This window comes from Gorilla gorilla, chromosome 14 (assembly GCF_029281585.2).
Source record: "Gorilla gorilla gorilla isolate KB3781 chromosome 14, NHGRI_mGorGor1-v2.1_pri, whole genome shotgun sequence".
In the NCBI taxonomy this organism is placed as follows: domain Eukaryota; kingdom Metazoa; phylum Chordata; class Mammalia; order Primates; family Hominidae; genus Gorilla; species Gorilla gorilla.
Window position 1 is genome coordinate 43,909,697 of NC_073238.2, and position 23,216 is coordinate 43,932,912.

The window sequence follows — 23,216 nt, forward strand, 5'->3', positions numbered from 1 at the left end:
CCCTGAATGCCACATTCACATAATCACATTACCTGGGTGGGCCAGCAGGTGAAATTACCTAGCAGCTCCCCACCTGCCTGTGAATCCTGGGGAAGCTCATTCACATGTTCCTCTGGCATTAAATGAATGGCTGCTCTGCTATGTGCAGTGGTCCCTCTGCTGAACCTCCTCTGCCCCGAACTCAGCATGGAGGAGGAGGCCACGGCCTGCCATGTGCCTGGGTACAAAGGCCTAGCAGTTTGCATCGAGCAACGTTATTGACTTGCCATTGAATAGAAAAATTCTTTCCATGTCCCATTTCATATTTGCTCATGGATCTGATGAGGAATCAGAAGCCCTGCCCTCGCTGTGTGATCTTGAACAAGCTACTCTATGTTGCTGTTTCAGTTCTACCATCTGAAGCTGGGATAATGACAGTGTCACCCACACCCGCCCCCCTACCTCCACCTTGTTTCTCCTGTGAGGCTCAAGAGACAGTGAGACAGATAGAAGTTAAACTCTCAGGTTAAACTGGATTCAAAACATGATGGGACCGGGCACGGTGGCTCACGTCTATAATCCCAGCACTTTGGGAGGCCAAGTCAGGCGGATGGATGGCTTGAGCCCCGGAGTTGGAGACCAGCCTGGGCAACATAGCAAAACCAAGTCTCTACAAAATACAGGAAAAAAACATTAGCGAGGGATGGTGGCTTGTGCTTATAGTCCCAGCAACCAAGGAGGCTGAGATGGGAGGATCACTTGAGCCTAGGGAGGTAGAGGCGGCAGTGAGCCATGATCATGCCACTGCACTTGGGTCTGGGCAACAAAGAGAGACTTTGTCTCAAAAAAAAAAAAAAAGATGGGCAAGTTATTTAATTTCTTTGAGTCTCCCTTTTCTCCTTTGCAAGATGAGGTTTCAATGAATTTATATATGTAAAGCACTGCAGAGCACCTGGTGCATACTATGTGCTATATGTTAACTATATTACTATTATTAGTTTCTTAATGTATAAGACATCTCATTAGTAGCCAACTTAGAAAGTGCTGTGAAGATTAAGTACCCAAAATGATAACTGTTTTTGTCATACCATATGAAGGTATTAGGTTGGTGCAAAAATAATTGCGGTTTTTGCCATTAAAATAGCAAAAATTGTATTTTGTAATCACCAAAGTACTATACAAATATACAGTTTAAAAAAATAAAATAAGGTTATTGTTTGATGTATTTCCATCTGCCCTGATTCAGATGGTGGAAGACTTGAGGGCTGTTGCCCAGAAATATTAAAATTGACTTAAAGCTATTAAAAACATAAACAAAATGGGAAAACTATAAAAACATAATGACATTTTATGGCCAATTTTAATTTTAAAACATTTAAACATGTAAAGGTCCCAGGCTCTATAGCATCAACCACCAAAGCCCTTGGCAGTGCCTGAATGCAGGGTGGTGAAGAGCTGGCCATGGCTGTGGCCTTTCTAGATCGCAATGAAGTGACCACCAGACATCTGCCGGGGTGTCCTCACTCACGGATAGTCCCGCTCACCCAGAGGCCTTTCCATCTCAGTTTGGCTTTTGGGCCAAATTTGGAAGCATTACATTTCATTAAGGAAATGAAAGGCTTTTGCTTTACCTATTCCACCAGAGGGGCGGCTTCTCCAATTTCTTCCACTCTGAACTCAGGCGGAAAAGGATTGCCCAGTCCAGAGCCGCTTTCCTCCTTCCAGGAGGTCTGGACACTCACAAAGCCCAGTTATTTGTTTTGCAAACTGTGTATACATTGAATGGAAATGTTTGTTTTCCATATCCCGCTTTATGTCTCTCAAGACAAATGATTAAAGAATCATTTCAAGGGCATTTTTTGTTTTGCTCATCCCCTCCAACCTGCTTGTATTAAGCAGCCTCACTTCCTGCCTTTTAACTTACATTTCTGTCCACCTATCATCCACTCTTCTTTGTTGACCTTTGCGTGTACAGTTTTGCTTCAAAAACCTTCAAAGGAAAGGTCAAACTGAAATGTCACAAGGGAAGCCGGCCTGATGGCCAGTGGCCAAGGAGGCACAAATGCCCAGGTCTGAGGCTGCCTGTGGCATGCATGACAATGCCCCAAAACGCAGGTGGTGAGGGTGCAGCGGCCGCCTGTGGGTCCCAAGCACGCCTCCAAGTGCGACACGCTGTCCAGGCCATCTGGTCCCACACCAAGTCACATCTGTGCCCAGAGAAGCCCAGTGGACCAGTGCGGGCCCCCCAGCCCTCAGGGCAGAGCCAGGACGCTTCACACAAGAGTCACTCATTGGATTTTCTACTCCACGCACACGCTGTCAATAATGGCAGGCGCCACCTAAAGGGGCAGGTGCCAATGTAATTTAACAGGGGAGAAAAAGTACAGAGGCCACCCAGGAGGATGCTGGAAAGAGAGGGTGGTGAGGCGGGAAGAAACACTCAGGACTCACGGCACCAGGGCGTGGGACTAGAACGAAAAGGAAGAAGACCATGTGAGGGGTAGGGGAGGAAGGACTGGCCGGATGCCGTCAGTTATCATCAATATGAAGGGAATGAGCCCAAGGTAACTCTGAAATCCTAAACTTGGATTTGGAAGCACTGAATCTGAGCTAAGGGTGGCCCTCAGTAAGGCATTGTGGCCCTACCGCTCTGGTTCCCCCAGTCGTTCTCTGCCCTAGTTTGTAATCTACAAAGTGATCAGAAGCTCATAAAACATGGGCATGAGCACTACAGTTGACCAGCACTGGGCAGGGAAGGTGATCCTGGGAAACCTGCATGGGACTGTGCACACCAACCACACCAACCAGAAGCAGCCAACACACACAACCGCAAGGGCCAACTCAATATGGTAATCAACATCTAAAGCTGCACAATTTGATGGAGGAAAACTCAACTCGGAAGGGATAAGTGGTCCAGGAGAAACAGAGACAGAAGCTCAAAGCCGTCAGATCTGCCACAGACAAGTGGCTGGTAAATACAAGAAACCTTTCTTGAAAATGCAGATAGCAAATAATCTATCCTGGAGAGAATAATGTCATGAAACATGAAAAATGTAAATGGTTTATTTGTGCTCTAAAAACACAATGATTTAAGCTGAAGGTCACTCAGGACAATATTGTCATCAAAAAATTCTTTGGTGATGACATATATCTGATAAAATATTTATATTCCTAAATGACAGTCAAAATATCCTCGGATCAAAAAGCAGTCTTGCCACATGTCCTGTGTCCAACAGAACAGATAGAACTATCTGGCAAGCAGGTGGGGCTGTGAGAATCTGAAACAAGGAACTTGGATGTGGAGCACACCCAGAGGCACATGTTGCCGGGAGTGAGATCCCCGGGAGAAAAGAAGGCAGCTGTTACCAGAATCGCGGGGAACACCACACTCTGGCAGCTGAAGGAGGAAGTAGCACACAAATGATGGGGAGGTGCAATTCTAGAGTCCAAAGGCAGACGGACTTCTCTAAAGCCAGAGAGTGTCTGACTCTGTGTGTCTGCCTTAGGGCCCACATCGTCCCCTTTCAAAGTGCACCAGGAGCCACAAAAGACAATGTGACTGGATGGTAACTTAGCAAAGAGCTGTCAGATCAAATACAGAACTGCCCAGTTAAATCTAAATTTCATGTGAATGACCAATAATTGGTTAATGTAAGTATGCCCCAAATATATCACAATGATGTCCCAAATATTGCCAACAAATAATCTTTTAGTATAAAAAAGTTATACTAAAAAAAGTATCCATTGCTTATTTATAATTCAAATTTAACTGGGCATCCAGTATTTTTATTGCTAAACCTGGTAACCCTGGTTTGGTACTGACAGCTCAGGCCTCAGGCCTGAACACCTCCCCTTTGCCCAGCGCCTTTCTAGCCGCAGACCATGAACCCTCACTTCCACAGGCATTTCTGCGTACCCAGCTACTAACAAGCAATGACTCCATTCTTTGACAAGCTCTCTCACATGCTGAAAACAAAGAAAGCCTCCTTCAACAGACCCAGAAAATTAGAGAATCTGTAGAAAGGAATGGCCAATCGTATTAAATGTTTCAGAGACACCACAGGGGGTGAGGACTGAGACGAGATCAGGATATTGTCTAATTCAAGAGAGAGGAAATTGAAATTGTGAGCAGTTTTAGTAGAATAGTAGGAGCTTAGTTTACAAAGGGATGAAGATAGATGGTAAGAGTGTGACATTCTCTTTCGTTCACTTAATCATTAAAAAACAGGGTTCTTGGCCAACTGCCTGTGTTATCACTCTAGCTGTGGGAGATGCCTTGCAACTTCCAGAAAGGCCTACAGAGCTCCCCATTCAGAGCTGTAAGTACATTTTTTATTTATTTTCACCAAATATCACTGATGCTTAATGTTGCCTAGTGCTCACATGAACAAGAACACGAACTCATCTGTGGGAGTTATGGCCCATAAGGGCAAGAACCTGGGAAAGTCAGTGCCAGCACCTGTAGGAGCTCACCCAATACCTGTGGAACAAATGAATACATGAATGGAGGCTGTCTTCTCAAAGAGCCTGTTTTGAAATTTGAAATCTTACATAAAAATGGAAAGCCAAGGTCTAGGGTAAACCTTAACATTTCGTAGCACTCACTGGAGCAGCTAATGCTTTTTTTTTTTTTTTTTTCCTTGAGACGGAGTCTTGGTCTGTCACCAGGCTTGAGTGCAGTGGTGCGATCTCGGCTCACTGCAAGCTCCGCCTCCTGGGTTCAAGCGATTCCCCTGCCTCAGCCTCCCAAGTAGCTGGGACTACGGGTGCGCACCACCATGCCTGGCTAATTTTTTTGTATTTCAGTATAGACGGGGTTTCACCATGTTGGCCAGGATGGTCTCGATCTCCTGACCTCGTGATCCACCTGCCTCGGCCTCCCAAAGTGCTGGGATTACAGGCATGAGCCACCATGCGTGGCTGGAGCAGCTAATACTTCTTTACTTTTTAACCAGTCTGTCAGCAGAGGATTATTTACAGCACACATCACAAGTATCTGTCCTGGGCCCAAACCAAACAAATGAACAAAAACACCTGTTCTACCTAATGAAGCATATGCTAAGATTCACAAAAATAAAGCAGAGAAGAAAAGCTACCACCTCCTAAACTCAAGCTAATCTTGTTCAGAAGGCACTTTTTCTAGGCCCCTTTGTGTCACCGTTGCAACTGTTCTTTAGTTACAGGAGCATTTAATCAAACAAACATCTAAGAACACCATGATTTTCTTATTTATACATAAAGGTATTATTCTACCCAGTGCCAATTTCTCTTGATCTGTGCTGGAAGAATGCCCAGGCAGATCTTCTCAAAACAGTAAACTCAAACAACAAAAAACGAAGAAGACATAGTTTTAAAAGCCGAGTGCTGTATACTGCTTCTAACTTATGATAAATCCCCAGTATATTTTGAATTTTTGAAGAGAAACCTTTACTTCTTTTGCTTCTGTAAACTTTCCTTTGTGCTAAAGGACTCAACTTTAGAATTTACAAACTTAAATAAGAGTCTGAACTAAAGATGTATTTAGCTCTTGGATATGCTATTAAGTATTACTTGTCATAAAACAAATGTGCCATACTTCTGCCCCCGAATCCCGTAAAATATCTACTTGTAGGTATTTTATGACACAGTTAACAGTGAGCCTAAAAGTAAGTTTACGTACAAACTAAACCAAAGGTTTTCCATACCAATGTCTAAAAAGTTTAGATTCCAAATGTAGTCTATTTTCAACACAGTACAAACTTTTTCAAAGTTGGCTCAAAGAAAGATTTCTGTCCCTGCTTGAGGGACATGAGTGCCCACTATGGTCACCTGCCCCTGCCCTGCAACTTCCAGAAAGGCCTACAGAGCTCCCCATTCAGAGCTGAAAGTACATTTTTTATTAATTTTCACCAAATATCATTAATGCTTAATGTTGCCTAGTGCTCACATGAACAAGAACATGAACTCATGGCTTGATAACTGGTGGAGTTATCAAGAAATTTAGGCCAGGTGTGGTAGCTCATGCCTATAATCCTAGCACTCTGGGAGGCTGAAATAGGAGGATCCTTTGAGGCCAGGAGTTTGAGAATAGCTTGGAGAACATAGCAAAGCTCTGTCTCTACAAAAACTATTCTAAAAAATTAACCAGGTGTGGTGGAGTGCACCTGTAGTCCCAGTTATTCAGGAAGCTGAGGCAGGAGGATTGCTTCAACCCAGGAGGTCAAGGCTGCAGTGAGCTGTGATCATGCCACTGCACTTCAGCCTGGGTATCAGTATGAGATCCTGTCTCTAAAAAAAAAAAAAAAAAAAAAAAAAGGAAAGAAAACAAAAGAAATTTAAAGCTTCCTGCAGGTAGGAAGAACCACACAAACTATATTCAGATAAGACTGAACAATTTTCCAACAGCAGAGAACTAGGTAATGCAACTGACATGGTGTTGAAATTGGGAATCAGTTACTTGCATTGTATCACTGTTTCTCAGGGTCATACACTCTCCCTATGTTCCAAAGGCTGACACCAATAGTACCAAGTTCAAATCAAACCTATACTTGGTGGAGCTGCAGAAAGTGAGAGAAGGAGGGGACAGGACAGGATGTCTGGGCCATCCCAGTGGTCCACTTGGTCTGTTCATTTGCTGAGCAGCCTTGTTCCGTGAGTGCCCTGTGGGCTTCCAGGACAACAGATGCACCATCTCTAGTGCCATTTGAAACTAAATGAAAGAATGAGGAGGAAAAAAAAAGGAAACTGGTATCTGCTGCCCAACTGATAAATGCGCAGCTCTGTACTGATAATTGGCCAACCATTGCCTCGATTCTCAGACACCCTGGAAGGTGGCACCTGGCAAGTCGGCAGAGGAAGGCCTGCAGCAGTTTCCTACAGCCGGTCAGCACCAGAGACCAGGCTAGAACCCAGGTCTGTCTGGCGCCAACACCTCTACTCCTCTTCCCATTCAGGTAGCTCTGGGTCAGAGGGGCCCTGGTCCTAGCCTGTCACCTCCATCACTGGTTGTCTTTTTTTAATCACCTAAATTTAAATACCATTACAGAAGTTTACAAATTGCTTTATCCAGAGTGAAACACAAGGTGAATTCTAAAATTCAAATGAAATTTGGCATAAGGTCTTTTACTTTAGCCTGAATCGGCAAAAGGTACAGTGAACTCAATGGTCGGATGGGGCAGGGGCTTCCTCTCCCTGCACCTCAGTAGCCACCTTCTCTCCCAGCCACTTTGTTGCTGAAGACGTCTGGGGCTTTTCTCCACACCTCAAGCTGGTGGCCAGGCTGGCATCCAGCTCTGACTCTGAACTCCCACCCAACTAGGTCAGGGTTAGCCAGAGCCAGGCGCCAGATTCAGCAGGCTCCCACAGTTGGAGCCAAATACACGAGTCAGCTCCAAGTACCTCGCTGGTGAGGGGGTTGGTGAGGCTGTGGAGGAAGCTGGATGCCCAGTGCAGGAGAAGTGACACTAACTGAAGAGTGGCAGTGTCTTCTGGGCGTGTGGCTCTGGGAAGTCCCAAGTAAAGGGGGACAGGTGGAAAACACACACTGGAGAGAACAGGGAAATCTGAAATTTGTCTCCAAGATAGTTGTGTCCATGCTGGGGCTGCAACTTGCTTTGCAATGATGTGCAGAATGCAAGCCAGGCAGCTCTGACGGGCCTCTTGGCCACCAAGTTGTCCTGCTCCTCGCTGAAATGCCACATAGCCTGTATTTGGACGGCCAAGATCACAAGAAATAATATCTTGGTCAACCTTAGTCGCCTCTGGCCGAGTGTCCTGTCTTTGGAGGAGCTCACAAAGCAGGCTTTGTGGGCTGGCATGTCCCATGATAGCATTTGCAAAAGATTTGTGATCACCCCAAGCACCGCTAGCCCCCGCGTGCTGGGCAACCACGGAGAACCACGTTCTTCTGGAGCCCGAGACCCTCTCCTCCTCCACTCCCTCTGCTTGGGTCAGTTTGTCACCAGCTGTGGAAAGTCCTGTTTGCTTTTCATTTGTTCTAAAACATTTGCAAGTTCTGAGAAGGAACACGTGCTGACTTCTAGAGCTGGTCACTAAGTCTGTGGTTCTCCTTGCTGTGGCCTGTGGCATTTGAGACTCTGAGGGCATCTCTTACTCTCATTTTTGGGATCTTTCAGTCAACCCTCTTAGGAAGTCCTTGCCATCCCCAAACAAAAGCCAAGCCTTCTTAGGGGCTGGCAAATGAGATTTCCCCTCTCCTGTAGCACAACCCTTATCAGATTTCTGTCCGGAGAGCAGATATTTAAGACATCTGAACTTGGGCTGCACAACTGAAGTTTTTTTTTTTTTTTTTTTTTTGGCAAATCGAACTCTTTGCCATCCTTTGTCCTACTGCAAACCTTACGTGAACTCAGTGGCACAGCTGAATGTGCTCTGTTCAGTCCAAGGGCGTGTTATTTTAATACACACACATCTGCAAGTGTAGATAAGAATACCCTGTCATCGGCAGGATCACATCTGCTAAGGCAAACCTAAAGGACCTTGGGCAAACGTTGTGAGGCCCAAGAAAGGTGCCAAGTGTCCACCGTCTGTCCCCAGCTGACTCTACCCAGAGCCCAGCCGTGGTTCAAAAGCCCTGGAAGGGCTGCAGAGAGGAATGCAAATCTGGCACAATCTGCTCTGAACTATTTCTTCCTGGAGAGGACACGGCAAACTACTGGTTCAACCGGGCACCCCGGGTAGCTCTTGCCCAGTGCCTTTTCACTGGGTACTCTGAGAGCTCCAAGCCCACTAAGGATCCACCAATGCTGGAAAGATGATCCCTCAATACCCCAGCTCCCTGTCACAGCCTGTCAAAAGCCACAGACTTTAATGAGTCCTCTTGTTCTCAGACCCAAGGCCTCTTTCCACAGCCCTGCCCTTCTCTCCGCAGGCGGGGCCTGGCAGCAGGCAAGAACTCTCGCTCTCACACATCTTTCAATATTGCCTTTTTCTTCATTCCACTGGGGAGAAGTATGTCCCTCAGGAGGGCAGAAGAGAAACAGATACAAGTGGTGCCACCATGAAGGGTTTTCTAAAAGAAACCTTTCAGGCAGCAGACAGCTCTCTCTAGATATCTCAACACAGAGCTTCGGCCAGACTCTGCTGTGGAAATGCTTCATCCTCAATTCAAGCTGGGTCTCTTTCCTTTGATGAAGCCTGTATATATTTTGATGTGTATGGCTCACTAATCCTTTTGAAAAATAACTTCTCTCAGGCTTCCTCCCTGGTGAGATAGTATGGAACTGAAACTTCTCATGGCCTATCCCGACATTCCAAACTCCACCTGAGGCGCCCCGCACAACAGGACACCACGGCCAGGGATCTGACACCAGGAAACGGCTGCCCCTGTCATGAATGGATAAGCATCCACTAGCATTTTTTTTTTTTTTTTTTTTGAGATGGAGTCTCACTCTGTTGCCCAGACCGGAATGCAGTGTTGCAATCTTGGTTCACTGCAACCTCCGCCTCCTGAGTTCAAGCGATTCTCTTGCCTCAGCCTCCCGAGTAGCTGGGACTACAGGCACACACCACCATGCCTGGCTAATTTTTTATACTTTTATTAGAGACAGGGTTTTGCCATATTGGCCAGGCTAGTCTCAAACTCCTGACCTCAGGTGATCCACCAGCCTCAGCCTTCCAAAGTGCCACTGCACCTGGCCAGCATCCACTAGCTTTTCATCAGACCATGAAATGTTTGGTCCACGACTGCTCACTCTTTCCAGAGCTGCACTGGAAATACACTATTCTGAACGGCCCAAGTTCCTCCGGAGTATTCCTCTGATGGGGCACAAACCTGGTGGACCACAAGCATGCTGGTACCAAGTGCTTTTTATTTTTACAAGAGCCATTCTGCTCCTTCTGGTCGAACCGGTGCCCTGCTCCATGTTTCTGGGCTAACACAGGCAAAGTAACACTTCTCTAGTAGAGGTTTCTGTCGTCGTCCTCCTACCAGACCCTTTGTTCCTACTAGATCTGATCGTGGTTGTTCCCACTCAACATCCACTTTCACAGCATGGTCACCAAACTGCTCAGAGCTCTTTGGCGGATCCATAATCATGGAATGTCCCTGACTTCCTGTTTAGGGCTGGAAACCTCACAGAGGGTAGCATCTTAGTGCAAGCTCTTCAGACCCCCAAGGCAAAAAATGTGGCCTGGAGTACCTGCCTCTTGCCCAGGATCACATGAGTCCATGGCTGAGCCTGTGGGGTGAAGGTCTCTCTAACTCCAGGCCGTGACTGCTGAGGGGCCAGTGCATCCGGGAACTGCCATGCAGCAAGTGTGATAAGTCCCCAGGAGGACTCCCGAGGCCAGGCAGGAGGGGACATGTCTGGGTTCTCAAGCTCCAAGGTACTTCAAGCTCTGTTAACAGAGTCCAGGATTCCTACACCGTGCTTCCTCTCTGCTTTTCTACATTTATTTCTCAGTGCCTTCATAACTGCCTCCCCCTTTTGAGATCTATTCCATGTTACCCCTCTTCATGCCCAGACAATACATAAACACATGCGGAGAACACACTTTCAATGGCTGGCAGAGCCTCCTCCTTCATAGGCCTTTTTCACACCTGGAAACAAGTCTTAATTTCCTCACGTGGCTGCTTCACTAAACAATCAAGACATGTCTCCTTACCTGATTGATTTTCCCTCTCCAGCAAGGTGATGAGTGCTATAAAGCAGAGAGACTATTCCTGGGCCCAACTGCGAAGTTTCACCCATGGAATATGTTGTTAATCTTAACGCCTGCTGAGGCAAATGAATAATATGCCAGTTTCTAGAGACTGAACAGTGTTAAGAAGGTGATTAAAAGCTACCCTCTACATTCCTGCAAGAGGTACCATACAAACGAAATCAGATTTCCCCAAAGAAGCAATGCCATGATGGGATTTTCAAAAAGGCAATACACACACGGCTCAGAAATTCAAAAGCTACCCAAAGTCACAGGGTAAACTGCAAGCGCCCTCTATCCCCTGAACCCCACGTTCCCACCACCGCCAGAGCCTCCCGGAGAAGAGCCAGCCTTGGCTCACATTTTACAGAAGTGATCTCAAGTTCTGAGTTTTAAAGAAAAATGTAAATGACATGTTTCTATGCTATTTAACAGAAATAGGCTATTTCTAATGAACTGTTTAGCCTTCTAAGGGAGTTTATGAATTAATGAACCAGGCAACAGAGAAAAATAAAAATCACATACAACTGAGCTTAAGAACGCTCCATTCCCATGACATCCCGACCCTGCCCCCACCCTTGCTTCTCTCCCTGTGAGAAGGTACAAGAAAACCATTTTGATCAAGGAATGTTCTGGGAGTTTTCACAGGCGTTTGCAGAAAATACAGAAGCTTGGGACCCCTTCAAAGCCTTCCGAGAGACCCATCTACTTTGCTCTCTTCTTTCTTACTTTCAATGTCCCTGTGCAAACCCCTGTGCTAGGCATAAAACTCTGAAGTAAACATAGGTCAGACACAGCCAAGGTTTCCCTGAATACTCGTGCCCAGCACCTTTGGGGTGACAGAGATGTGTGGGAGCCATGCTTCAGCACCCCGTTACCTTTAGCCAGCCACTTCTAAGACTTTTAAAGAACCAAATATAAGTCAGCTGCAAAGAGGCTTAAACACTACAGCATACAGCCAAGCATGCGCTGTCCCCTCTAAGTGGCATTCTGGTTTAAGGTCTTACGGGCAAGGGTCCCTGGAACTTCACCCCAGTGCTAGCTCTGGCAGCGCCATGCCTGCCCCTGAGGCACACCCCCAAGACAGGTTCATCTCCCACCTCACCTGCCCATTAATTAGAAAGCTCCTGACATCTGCCTCTTCCATTAAGAATTTCCTGAGGATGACGAACAAGTAGCAACCTCTCCTTCGCCCATTTCACCACCCCCAGCCTTCTGGAGGAATCACTTTGCATGTTAATTTACACCTACTCCTTTAGCGGCAAAATACCAACACATTTATGTGCAACCTCAGGAATGGGATTTTTCTTCTCGGAGAAACCTCCCTGAAGGCTGGGGCTTAACCCTTTACACACCAATCCTAATTGCAACTCATGTTTATTGCACTCTCGTGCTAAGCCTGGCAAGGTGCTAAAAGCTTCAATCCTTAATATAACCTACAAGAGGGGAACTGTAAGTTTCTCCATTTTTCAAATGAGGAAACTGAGGCACAGAGTTGCATGTGGGTGTACAACACAGACCTCCTGAAATGAGGAGGGCTGCTTGCCACTCGGCTAATTATCCCTGATGGCAGTAGTTACTGAGTTCTTTCCTCTCTTCCATGGGTGTTCTGTCCTTGTCCTCACTGCCAAGCCCTCAGCTATCACTCCTTGCCGGTGCCAGAAGCCCCGCCTCTGCTGCCAAATTCACACATCCTATCTGCAGACAGCTGTAAAGCGATAACCAAGCTGGGCCGAAATGGGTGCACAGGCTATGACTGGGTCACCACACCCCTGCCGTCCCAAGGCCACTAACGTGAATGGACTCTGGGACAGCAGCCTCTTCAGTTCAGTAGGAAAGATCATTTTGAGCATCTACTTCATAGCAGGCACTGCTCTTGGTACAGGAGGCACAAAGACACATGCATCCCAGACCCTCAGGGAGATGTGGTCTAATGGGCAGATCAGGTCTCCCTGCAGTTGTTCCAGGTTCCAGCAGTTTTGGAGGTGCTTGCTACTCTAAGTGATCCTGAGAGCTGGTTAGAAATGCAATCTCTCAGACCCCCTCCCTGAGCTCCCAAATCAGAATGTGCATTTCAGGAGATCCCCAGGGGAGGATTTGTATGCATGTGTGGTCTAGGCAGTTTAAAGATACCCACAGTATGACCTTAGGATATGAAAGGCACTATTACATTATGCCAAGTACTTAACTTGCACACTCACTGAGATATGTTCCTTCTATCCTTACTGCCCACTCCTACTGCCACTTCTGCCCAATCCATATGACCTTACCTACCTACCCACTCTTTAGATAGCAATGAAGGAGTAACAGTCATAATGAACAGGAATGTTACAAAATGCACCCAATGTACACAACTACAATGGAAATGTTTCCTGCTTTGTGTGCTACATTTCCAGAAACAATACGCTCCAGTTAGTCTTATCCCCTTTTAAGTTTAAGTTAAACTTAAAAGTTTCACTTTTTAACTTTTTATTTTACACAGCTTGCATCTTTAGGTGCAGGCCCTTCATTAGGTCTAGACCTGGCAGCGATGTGGCCTTCAGGCCCCACCCCAGAACTGTAAAGGAGCCCACACCCGTGCCCGCATGCACAGTAAAAGTGTGCCCCCACAGTTCTGTTCCTTCAAGGAAGTCTAGGAACAAGGGCAATTCCCAGAAGTCAAATGCTTGAGTCACTGCTCATTTGGATATGGGGCAGTATCGCTTGCTCCCACAAAGCATCCGTGTTGAGAAACCCATGCTTTCCCTCTGTCCCTGCTCCCAAGTACCTCCCCAGGGCGGAATCGTGCTTTCTTCCTTCACATAGCAGGACACTTTGCTGGAAAGAGACTCTTGCTGGGACCTCTGTGGGTCAAGGCCAGCAGCTCTTAGTAGACTTCAACTCTCCCAGCAACTCAAACTCTACGCAGGGTGACTCAGCAAGACCTCACTTGCAGATGCTCCACACAGGACCACTCATGGGCAACCAGGAGCCGCAGGAAAGTGATTTGGATTTGTGCAGAGAGCTTTCGCTTCCCCTGGCCACTGCCCTACTCCAAATCACCCAAGAAACATGAGACGGCAACGCCCTCACCTTGACTCATCAGACCACAGAGTCTTTCAGTAATTAGGCCTGATTCCCAACACAAATTAGATCTGATAATTTCCTAAAATTCTAATTGTATCAAACTCTGAGACCAGCAAGACAGACATTCTTCCCAGTTCAATAAAATTACTCAAAGAACTAATGAGTGCTCTTGCTTAATTTCTCCCAAGATTGCCCTCTGGAAAGAAAGCAATCTGAAAAAGGAAATGTCTTCCAACAAAAGTTAAAAACAAACAAACAAACAAAACCTAGCTGCTGAAACTGCGAGGTTATAGATTTGTGAGGGAAGTGTGGTACACTTGCAATAACAGAGTCATCATTTATTTCAAACATTAACATATATAACAGCATCAGATCAAGTTCATGAGGTTTCTTCTCAAATACCAACAATGGTGGTGGTAATATTTGTAACTTTTTTTTTTCTTTTTTTTTTTTTGAGACGGAGTCTCACTCTGTTGCCCAGGCTGGAGTGCAATGGCACAATCTCGTCTCACTGCAACCTCCACCTCTTGGGCTTAAGTGATTCTCCTGCCTCAATCTCCCTAGTAGCTGGGACCCAGCCCTCTGCTAGGACTACAGCTACTCGGGAGCTGTACTGCGCCACCATGCCCAGCTAATTTTTTGTATTTTTAGTAGAGACGGGGTTTCACCATGTTGGCCAGGCTGGTCTCAAACTCCTGACCTCAGGTGATCTGCCTGCCTTGGCCTCCCAAAGTGCTGGGATTATAGGTATGAGCCACCGCACCTGGCCAATATTTGTAACTTCTATATGAATTTTTAGGAGTACTGTAAAGTAAGCACTCTGAGTTCTCACAACAAATTTATTTTTATGGAGAAGCATAGTAAATAAAAGAAACTTCCCAAGAACAAGGACAGACATTTGCACATTGTTTCAATAAATGAGGCCATTTATCTTGTTCTAGTTCTGTTATGTCATTGTACCTTTGTTAGGCAGAGTCAATTCCCTTGATTTACAATTGTTTTGTGAATTATATACACAGACTTAAAGACATTTATTTTCTAAGAAAAAAAAGAAAAAACATTCAAGCATTTCTTAAGCAAAGTTCTTCTTTTCAAGAAGAACTATTTAATGGTATGGCTGCTATTGTTAATATAGTTTCAATACCGTTCGATATTAACCCATCAGACTTAGTCAAAAAATAACATTTCTATGAGTATCTTTTCTCACTCTTCTTCCCCAAAATCCTTAACTCTTTCAGATAGGTTCTTCGTCGCATCACGCTGAATAAAATAAACTCAAAGAAAATCAGAGCACTGAAATTAACAAATGTATGGCCCATTTCTAAAAACTCACATACAGCCTGACCCAGGCCACCTTTGGGACACCACTGTGTCAGGTTAACGAAGGACAGATACCCCAGTATGCAAAAGCAAACCACACTGGGGAATTCACACAGGTCTGCCCTGAAAACCTACTCACTTTCTTGGGCATCATCACAGAGAATAATGTCCCCTTCAGTCAGAAACTCCCAAATCACCACAAAAAGAAACCTCGACTCTTCAACTTTCTTTGCCCTAACTGGTCTGGATGGAGAATTGACTCCCATCCCCTAGTGCCAGCAGTGAACATGAAATTCAGGACAATGTGGTGGAGTTGCAGGTGAGGTGTGGCTCATATGTCTAAACCTAGTGTGTTTTGCAAACTCCAAGTTGCCACGAGGAATTTTTCTTGTAATGAAATAGAAAAGAATAAAAATTATCTCAGTGTATCACAGATAGTAAAAATGAGTACTATTTCATAAAAATTTTCATTTTATCTATATATGAATATGTGTGCCTCTGTGTGTGTACTTGATTACAATGTAAATTTAGTTCTTATTGTAGGCTGCGGTCAAAGAAGTTTAAAAGCCGCCATCCTCGGGAACACCCAGTGAGTACCAGTGTGTGCGAGTAACCAGTAGTCCCATCCCAAACAGCCCAGAGAAAGGCTTTCCCAGCACCGGGCTTCCAGAATCCTGTGCTAAGCTGACAGTACACAAGAGGCAGCCAACAGGGCTCTGAATCCCAAGTGCCTGAAGGAGGAATGAAACAATCTCACCAGAGAGGAAAGGACAGCTGTGATAGTCACCCTCCCTGAACAAGACCACTGAGACCAGGGATGGACATCTTCCAAGCTAACCTACAGTGCAGGTAAGAATGGGAAGCTGCATTTTTAGATAACTATCCATTAGAAACCAGGACGACATATGAACAGTGTATCTTGGTAGCCTTGGATGCTCAAGGATGAGAAACCCTGGGCAAATCAGGCAAAAATTCTCAACCACAGGACAGGACAAACTGGCCCAAAGGTTCCTTAGTTACAGAGTAAGTAAGAAGAAGCTGTAATTCTACCCCATCTGGGAACATTAGGAAAAAGACAACATCTGATACTCTGATTTCAGTAGAACGGGATTCTTCCAAAAATATAAATGTCAAAGTCATCCATTTACAGTATAATTTGTACCAAAGTGCAAAATGGGGTACATATGTGTGCCAAAGAACAAAATCTACCAGAACTGAGCTGCCAGGGCAAAATTATAACAGAAACTTAAAATAATATATTGTCCCATCCACCTGCCAAAACATTAGCTCAAAGACATTCCTCCTTTACATACAGTTTTACTAATTATAAGAATAATCATTCAATAAATATTTCTTGAGCACTATTTTAGGTGCCACAAACACTGCAGTGAGAAAAACAAAGTCCAATTTTTCCAGTCTTTTCTTTCTGTGCAAATACATATATCTCATTAAGATAACACCAAACATGGAAAATTGCACCCAGATGGTTTCACTTTTAACATTAAAGTTTCTCCCACAAAATCAAATGTTCTTTGAAAACGCCATTCTTACTGGCTACATAGTATTCTAACATGGAAATGGTATCATGATTTACTGAAAGATGCTCCCAAATGCTTACCACAAGATAAGAACACAAAGGAGAGACATCATTAAATAGAACGTTAGACCTAGATTCAGAGCCTTAAGGAAAAAGAAGAAAAAAAAGGAAAATACAATCTTACGAATCTCAGAGACCCCACTATTTTCCTCCACAGGGATGAATATTCACATCCACACCACTGGCCACATCAAGCTCTAATTTGTGCATCTCCCTTTATAAGCCCCACTCCCTCTTTGATCGAAGAGAACATTGTCTGCACAGAACAATACGTTTTCATTTCAATTTCCCTTCTTTTCAGGAAAGGAAATGTTTGCACTTCAAAGGGTTTCTTTGAAGAGTAGCCCTTCAGCTCTGGCCCGTCCAGGTTGGGCGTTACGTGGACTCAGCAGGGTGTGTGGAGTCTGGGCGGCTGCCCACCGAAGTCACTCTCAAGGCCAGCTCCTTCAAGGAGAGGGTCTGGGGCCGGAGTAGAAAAAACAAACACATGGAAAAATACTCAAGGCTTTTGATCATGACCTTCAGAGGCCCATTTTCACACATAACATAGACTTACAGCTCAGGGAAACTGAGGTACAAATGATGGAGAGCTGAGGACAATGACGTAGTAGCTTCTAAGAACAAAATCCTTCCAGAAACCAGACTCGCTTAGCAAAGACCCGTTCTGGGCCAGGAAAGGGGAGAGCCACTCTCAGTTACAGCTGTTATGGCGAAGGGACCACCTAAGCGGACAAAGCAGGGAAGCGAGATCCAAACTTCACTACCTGCACCAGTTTTAAAACCTTTCCCTAGGAACTTTTGAGAAGCACAGTCATTGGCAAACAGCAAACTTCACATGGTAAAATTTCACATTTTATTTCTTCCGTAGCCCAGTGGTAGGGGCCAAGAAGCTCATTAAAAGGCAAGTCTAACAACCACATGAAGCACCCAAGAGCTCACTGATATGGGGCCAGTGCTGTTTCCCTCAATCACGCTCCAGGCCCCATCCTTAACCTCTGCCAAGTCCAGGAAGCAAGGGGTATAGACCAGACAAGAGTGGGCCTGCAACATTTCTTTTCAAGTCTCAAACAAGTTCTGGATATTTATTAACGATCTCCACCCTTCCCCACCTGGAGGATATGCACCACAAAGGCACCACCAAGGCTGGTTAAATCCGCCTGCTCGGTGGGCACCTGCCCAAGGGGTGGGCAGGAGCATGAAAGACCGTCAGCTCCAGACAGGGGTCGGCTCCTCCCACAGCCCCAGGACTCGGCTGCGGGGCTCCTGACTAGTGTGTGGGTGGTGGAGGGATCACGAGTCTATGTGGCCAGGTCACCAGAGCTGAAGGAGCTGAGAAAGTCTTCCCACCACCTTTCTGGTCGATCACTCAGCCTCTGAGCTGGAATTATGAATAGGTTTTATTTTCTCCTTCTTTTAATTTTCTGTAGTTTCCAAATTTTCCACAACAAACATTCTAACTTTTAGAAACACTTTTTCTTAAAAAGGCTTATGAGGTAGAAAATCACAGCTCTTTTGAAAGAACCCCCACACTGCAAAACTCCTTCCCCCAAAATACTTAGCTATAAAGGACATTATGTGGACGACTGCAATCAAATATGGACTGTGGCCTAGATTGCAGGGTTGTATTAATGTTAAATTTCCTGACTTTGCTATTGTACCGTGGTTATGTGAGAGAAGATCCTTGTTCTTAGGAAATATACACTGAAGTATAGAGGGCAAATAAAATGGCATGACGTCTTCAGCTGACTCTCAAATGGTTCAGAAAAAAATGTATGTGTCTGTGTGCATGTGAGTTTGTGTGGGGTGGAGAGAGAATAGAACGAGGCAAAACATAACCCACCTGTGCATCTGAGAGAGGGTACCCAGGAGTTCCTTGCACTCCTGCAAATTTTCTTTTCTTTCTTTTTTTTTTTTTTTGAGACAGTATCTCACTCTGTTACCCAGGCTGGAGTGCAGTGGTGTGATCTCGGCTCCCTGCAACCTCCGCCCCCCGGGTTCAAGTGATTCCTGTGTCTCAGCCTCCCGAGTAGCTGCGACTATAGGCATGCGCCACCAACACCAGGCTAACTTTTGTATTTTTCGTAGACATGAGTTTCACCATGTTGGCCAGGGCTGGTCTCAAACTCCTGGCCTCAAGTGATCTGCTTGCCTCAGCCTCCCAAAGTGCTGGGATTACAGGCGTGAGCCACCATGCCTGGCCTCTGCAACTTTTCTTTAAGTTTGAAATGTTATCCAAAAACTGCTGAAAAAGAAAAGGGGAAAAGGAGAAGGGCAAAAGGGATGAGGGAGGAGTTCTCCTAACTCTAACTGCCAGTCTTTCCCAGGGGCCTTCACTGGGTCCCAGAAACTGCACCCTAACGCCCCCAGCTCCTAGACCAGGCCTCATCCCAAGGGAGGGCAGGAGGCGTCCCTGACACTGTGGAAAAGCTGCGGGCCAGGAAGACACTCCCAAGTCACTTTGGGGAAGACGGGCCCTTGCTGCAGGCCCTGGTGTGGACAGCTCCTGCCCCAGCCTCTCTGAGAGTGTTAAAGATGCATCCTCTAAGGAAAGGGGGCACCTCCGCAAGATATTGTAGAAATCAGCAAAGCCAAGCCAAGGGCAGGATGACAGCGGCCACTGGCCTTAAGAAGGATGGAATACAGAAAAGGAAGCTGACTTTCCCCTACGAACAGTCTCTGATTTCCACAAGACCCCCTGCAAAGGGGTCTCCCCAGGTGGAGATGGAGGTGGAGTGTGGGCATGGCTGGATGGTGATAAATCAAACAAGGCTCCGTTGTGGTCTGGGCAGAGGCACTGCATCCAGCCAAAGGCTGGTGATGTAAATGCCAAACTACTGACCCAGAAAGAATGCAGCCCAGCCTCTGTCACATACACCGGCTCCTGACACTGGCCACGTCCCAGCGCAGCTGCCCCAAGGACCCCAGGGCTCCAGCTGTGCCAGGTGCCTGGACTTGGGAGGGGGAGGACCCATGTTCAGAGACAGCAGAGGGAAATCAGGGCAAAGAGAGGGGAGGCAGGGTGCCCTCCAGCGTTGGGGCGGGTGACCGGTGCCAGCACCACCTGGACTCAGCCAGAAACAGAGGGACACAGGCAGATGGGCTTCAGATCTGTCTGCCTCCCACTCAGTGTACACAGGGCAGGCCAGGCCAGGCCTATCCCGAGACAGGCTGGAGTCCAGGTACAGGCAGACATCTGGGTACCAATCTTCACTCTGCCACTGACTGCCTACCTGTGTGCCCGTGGGCCACCTGCCTTCCCCTCTCCCCATCAGTCAAACCAGAAGGGCCGACCCCACTGGGTGGTTAGGAAGATTCAAATGAAACAAAGATAAAGCGCAGAGTACATGGTGAGCACTAAATAAGTGCTTGCAATGATTGATCTTACCTAGCCCCAGGGCCCCTCCCTTCCTTCCTACTTGGCCTAACAGACTTTGGCTAATGGAACTCAGTAAGAAGACAAGATGCAGAGAAGAACACTTCAAACACGTCCATAACAGATCAACTCCGACCACTTTGTGGGGAGGATGAGCCCCTGCCTTCTCACTGCTGCCCCCAGGTGGGTGTCGCCCACCACCCCTGTGCCGTATGGAGACATCCTATCCTACAGACCCAAGCACGGGATGAGTGAGGTGGGAAACACGGCCCAGAGTTTCAGCTTTTCAGCTTTGCTTTTTCTAAAACCCAAAGGCTTCAGAGTAATTTGAACAACATGTTTGGGATGACTATAGCCAGGGCAGTCACTCCCATCCTGCCCCCCACCAAACATACACACATACATATACATATACACATACACATACACATACACATAAACATACACGTACCCACACACAGCAAACACTAAGAAAGGGGCTGAGAACTCTGTTTCCCAGGGGTCCTAGAAGTCACTGAGCCCAAGGTGCGTGGGTCTGAGTCCTAAGCAAACCTGCACCCCATGCTCAGGGAGACATCAGGATTCCAAAGAGAGATGGCTTCAAGTCCATCCAGGCAGTCAGAGCCAAAACAGCCCAGAGACTATTGTTCCTTCCCTCAGACCTGGGACCAGATGGGATGGTGAACCTGTCAGCAGATGCCTCAGAGGCCCGCATCCCTCCTCCAGCACCCTGGGACTATGTCTGCCCCTTCTAATTTAGACACACACCCAAGGAAAGAGCACAACATTTTAATGCCTTGGTAAAATGAGACAGCGAAATTAAGTTGTTGTAAAAATTATTTTTCTCAGGGCTAGGCTAAGTGGCTCACGACCATAAACCTAGCACTTTAGGGAGGTGAGGCAGGCGGATCACTTGAGGCCAGGAGTTTGAGACCAGCCTGGGCAACATAATGAGATCCCTTCTCTACCAAAAAATAAAAAATAAAAATTAGCCGGGTGTGGTGGTACACACCTGTGGTTCCAGGTACCTCAGAGGCTGAGGTGGGAGGATCGCTTGATCCCAGGAGGTGGAGGCTAATACAAGCTGTGACTGCACCACTGCACTCCAGCCTGGGTGACAGAGTGTGACCCTATCTCAAAATATATATATATTTTTCTCCCACACCTAAATCAAGGAACTGAGCCTTCTTTCCAGTATAATAGTTAACACTTACATGCAACATTTAAACTTGTGCCAGAGGCTGTGTTAAATCCGTAACATGGATTATCTCATTTAAATCCTCTCAGTCCTATAAGGTAGGCACTAGAAGCCAATTATTATGCAAACAATATGAAAAAGAATTTAAATGTGGTTCCGAGGAATATCTCAGAAAAGACACTTACCCCGTAAGTGGAACCCACTCTGGGGCTCTGCTCTTTCTGCCAGTAGGGATCATGATGTCTCCTTTGACCCCACAGCGTAGAGGCCCCATAACCTCATGTTGCAGAGGCCCCATACCGAGCAGAGGCCACTCCCTGAGTCACCACTGCTAGATGGTTTCTACAACGCAGAACTCACTGTGCAGGACACGGGAGTGTGGGATCCACTTTTAAAGAAACAGGAAAGCAGCTGGTTGTCCTCACAGCCAAGAATCCGATCTGAACAAGTATTCTGAAGAAAGCACTGCAGTAGGAATATGGAAAGCTAGGAAACAAAATTGCCATGCCCTCTGTGCCCCCAGAAAAGGGAGGGGGGCAAGGGGACAATCAGAAAAAAATGGAAAGACAATGTAGCCAGACATAGTCCTACCAGAAGAAGGGACATCCTCTCCCACCTTCAAATAAACCCCCAGGTTTCCTTGCACTTGATTTTTGGTTGCCACGGTCAGAAATTTTTGGTTGCCATGGTCAGAATTGCAGGCTGCTAACAAAAGGACTGATCTCAAGAGAGAAATGTAAATGCATGGACTTGGTGCCTTGATTCTTTCAAAGAACACTGTGGACTCCATGCTTCCTAACTTCACTACTGTGAGGCTGAGAGGGACAGGCTCTCCCAATATACAGATGGAGCCAGTATGTAAGGTTCACGAAGTCTAAATTACTTCAGAGAGAAGCAAAGCCAGAGAAGCCAGGAGCGGTGCTGTTCCCAGTATTGGTCCCAACTCCCCTCAAAACAGCATCCTTCGTTTCAGGGCAGATAATCATCCCATTCTGCATTGAAGCTGTGAAGGCCTCTTCCCTCAGTCACACGGCTCTGATTCCAGTTATCCAGTGTGTTCACCAAATGCAATACCTGCCATTCCCCACTGTTCCTGACAATAACTAGAGGAAAAAAGCCCAATGAAAGCCACTGGGTGTGGCAGGAGGGGCAAACCACAGACCAGCCAGAATCCGGTCCAAAGCCCAGAAACGTCTTTTCTGAAGCCCATGTTCCTGGGATGACCAAATCCCGACCAGTGGGCCAGGTAAACGGCATCCCCTGGGTCTGCCAACGCTGCACATCTGAACGAATGCCTTGGGAGAAAAAGGAACACGGCTAGCAAGCCACCGAATCATTTTCCCAGTTTGATGCCCATCCTTCTGGTAATTCCATTTGGCAAATGTACTAAGCCTGGATTGACAGATCATGACCCACAGTGAACCACAGGGGTGGTTATTTTCAAGGCTGCTTTGTAGATGGGTATGGGAGTGGGGGAGGAGGCAGATTATGGCAAAACAGAAAGGGAGGCCACTAAAGTTTATCACAAGGCGGATAATCTGCCACAAATGAAGCTACTACTCTGTTCCCTCACTGGAAGAGAGGTCTAAACGCTGGGGTGGATAGCAGGTTGGCCAGGGATCTGATGCCTCCCCACCCAAGGCCTGGGAAACCTGAGGGTAGGCAGATGTCCTGAAGATCCAGGAATACCCCAGGACCTTTGAACCCCATGTATGGAGGGTCCCCATCCCACAGGACAAGTCCACCGCCAGGCGGCCCACTAGAAGGCGGCAGGGGAGCAAAGGGAGGCCATGGGCAGCAAGGAGACAGAGGCTGAAGAGACCCCCCAGATTTGGCGAGAGGAGCCAGTAAAGCTAGGTGAAGGGGAAGGAGGCCAGCAGCCTGGACGGGTGGCTGCAACACACAGGCAGGCACCTGAGAGGGGCCCCAAGAAGATACGTCTTCCAGCCCTGACCCTGGGGATGAGAGTTCTAAAAAGGTCAGTTGTGACTTTCAAAAAGTCCCTCTTCCATCCAACACGTTCTTTGCTCAGCCTTCCCATC

The 23,216-nt window shown here is 46.6% G+C and overlaps 1 protein-coding gene across 2 annotated transcripts in view; it reads right to left on the reverse strand.

The window, feature by feature from the left end:
* Positions 1 to 23,216, reverse strand: part of SLC7A1 (solute carrier family 7 member 1) — an 88,153-nt gene that overhangs the window by 62,461 nt on the left and 2,476 nt on the right. The window contains exon 1 of one of the 2 annotated variants that reach the window (XM_031001308.3): positions 16,728 to 16,867. The exons of the other annotated variant lie outside the window; for it this stretch is intronic. The gene's annotated coding sequence lies outside the window, so the exon portion shown is untranslated. Of the gene's footprint in view, positions 1 to 16,727; positions 16,868 to 23,216 lie in introns of those variants that run through there. 2 annotated transcript variants of the gene reach the window in all.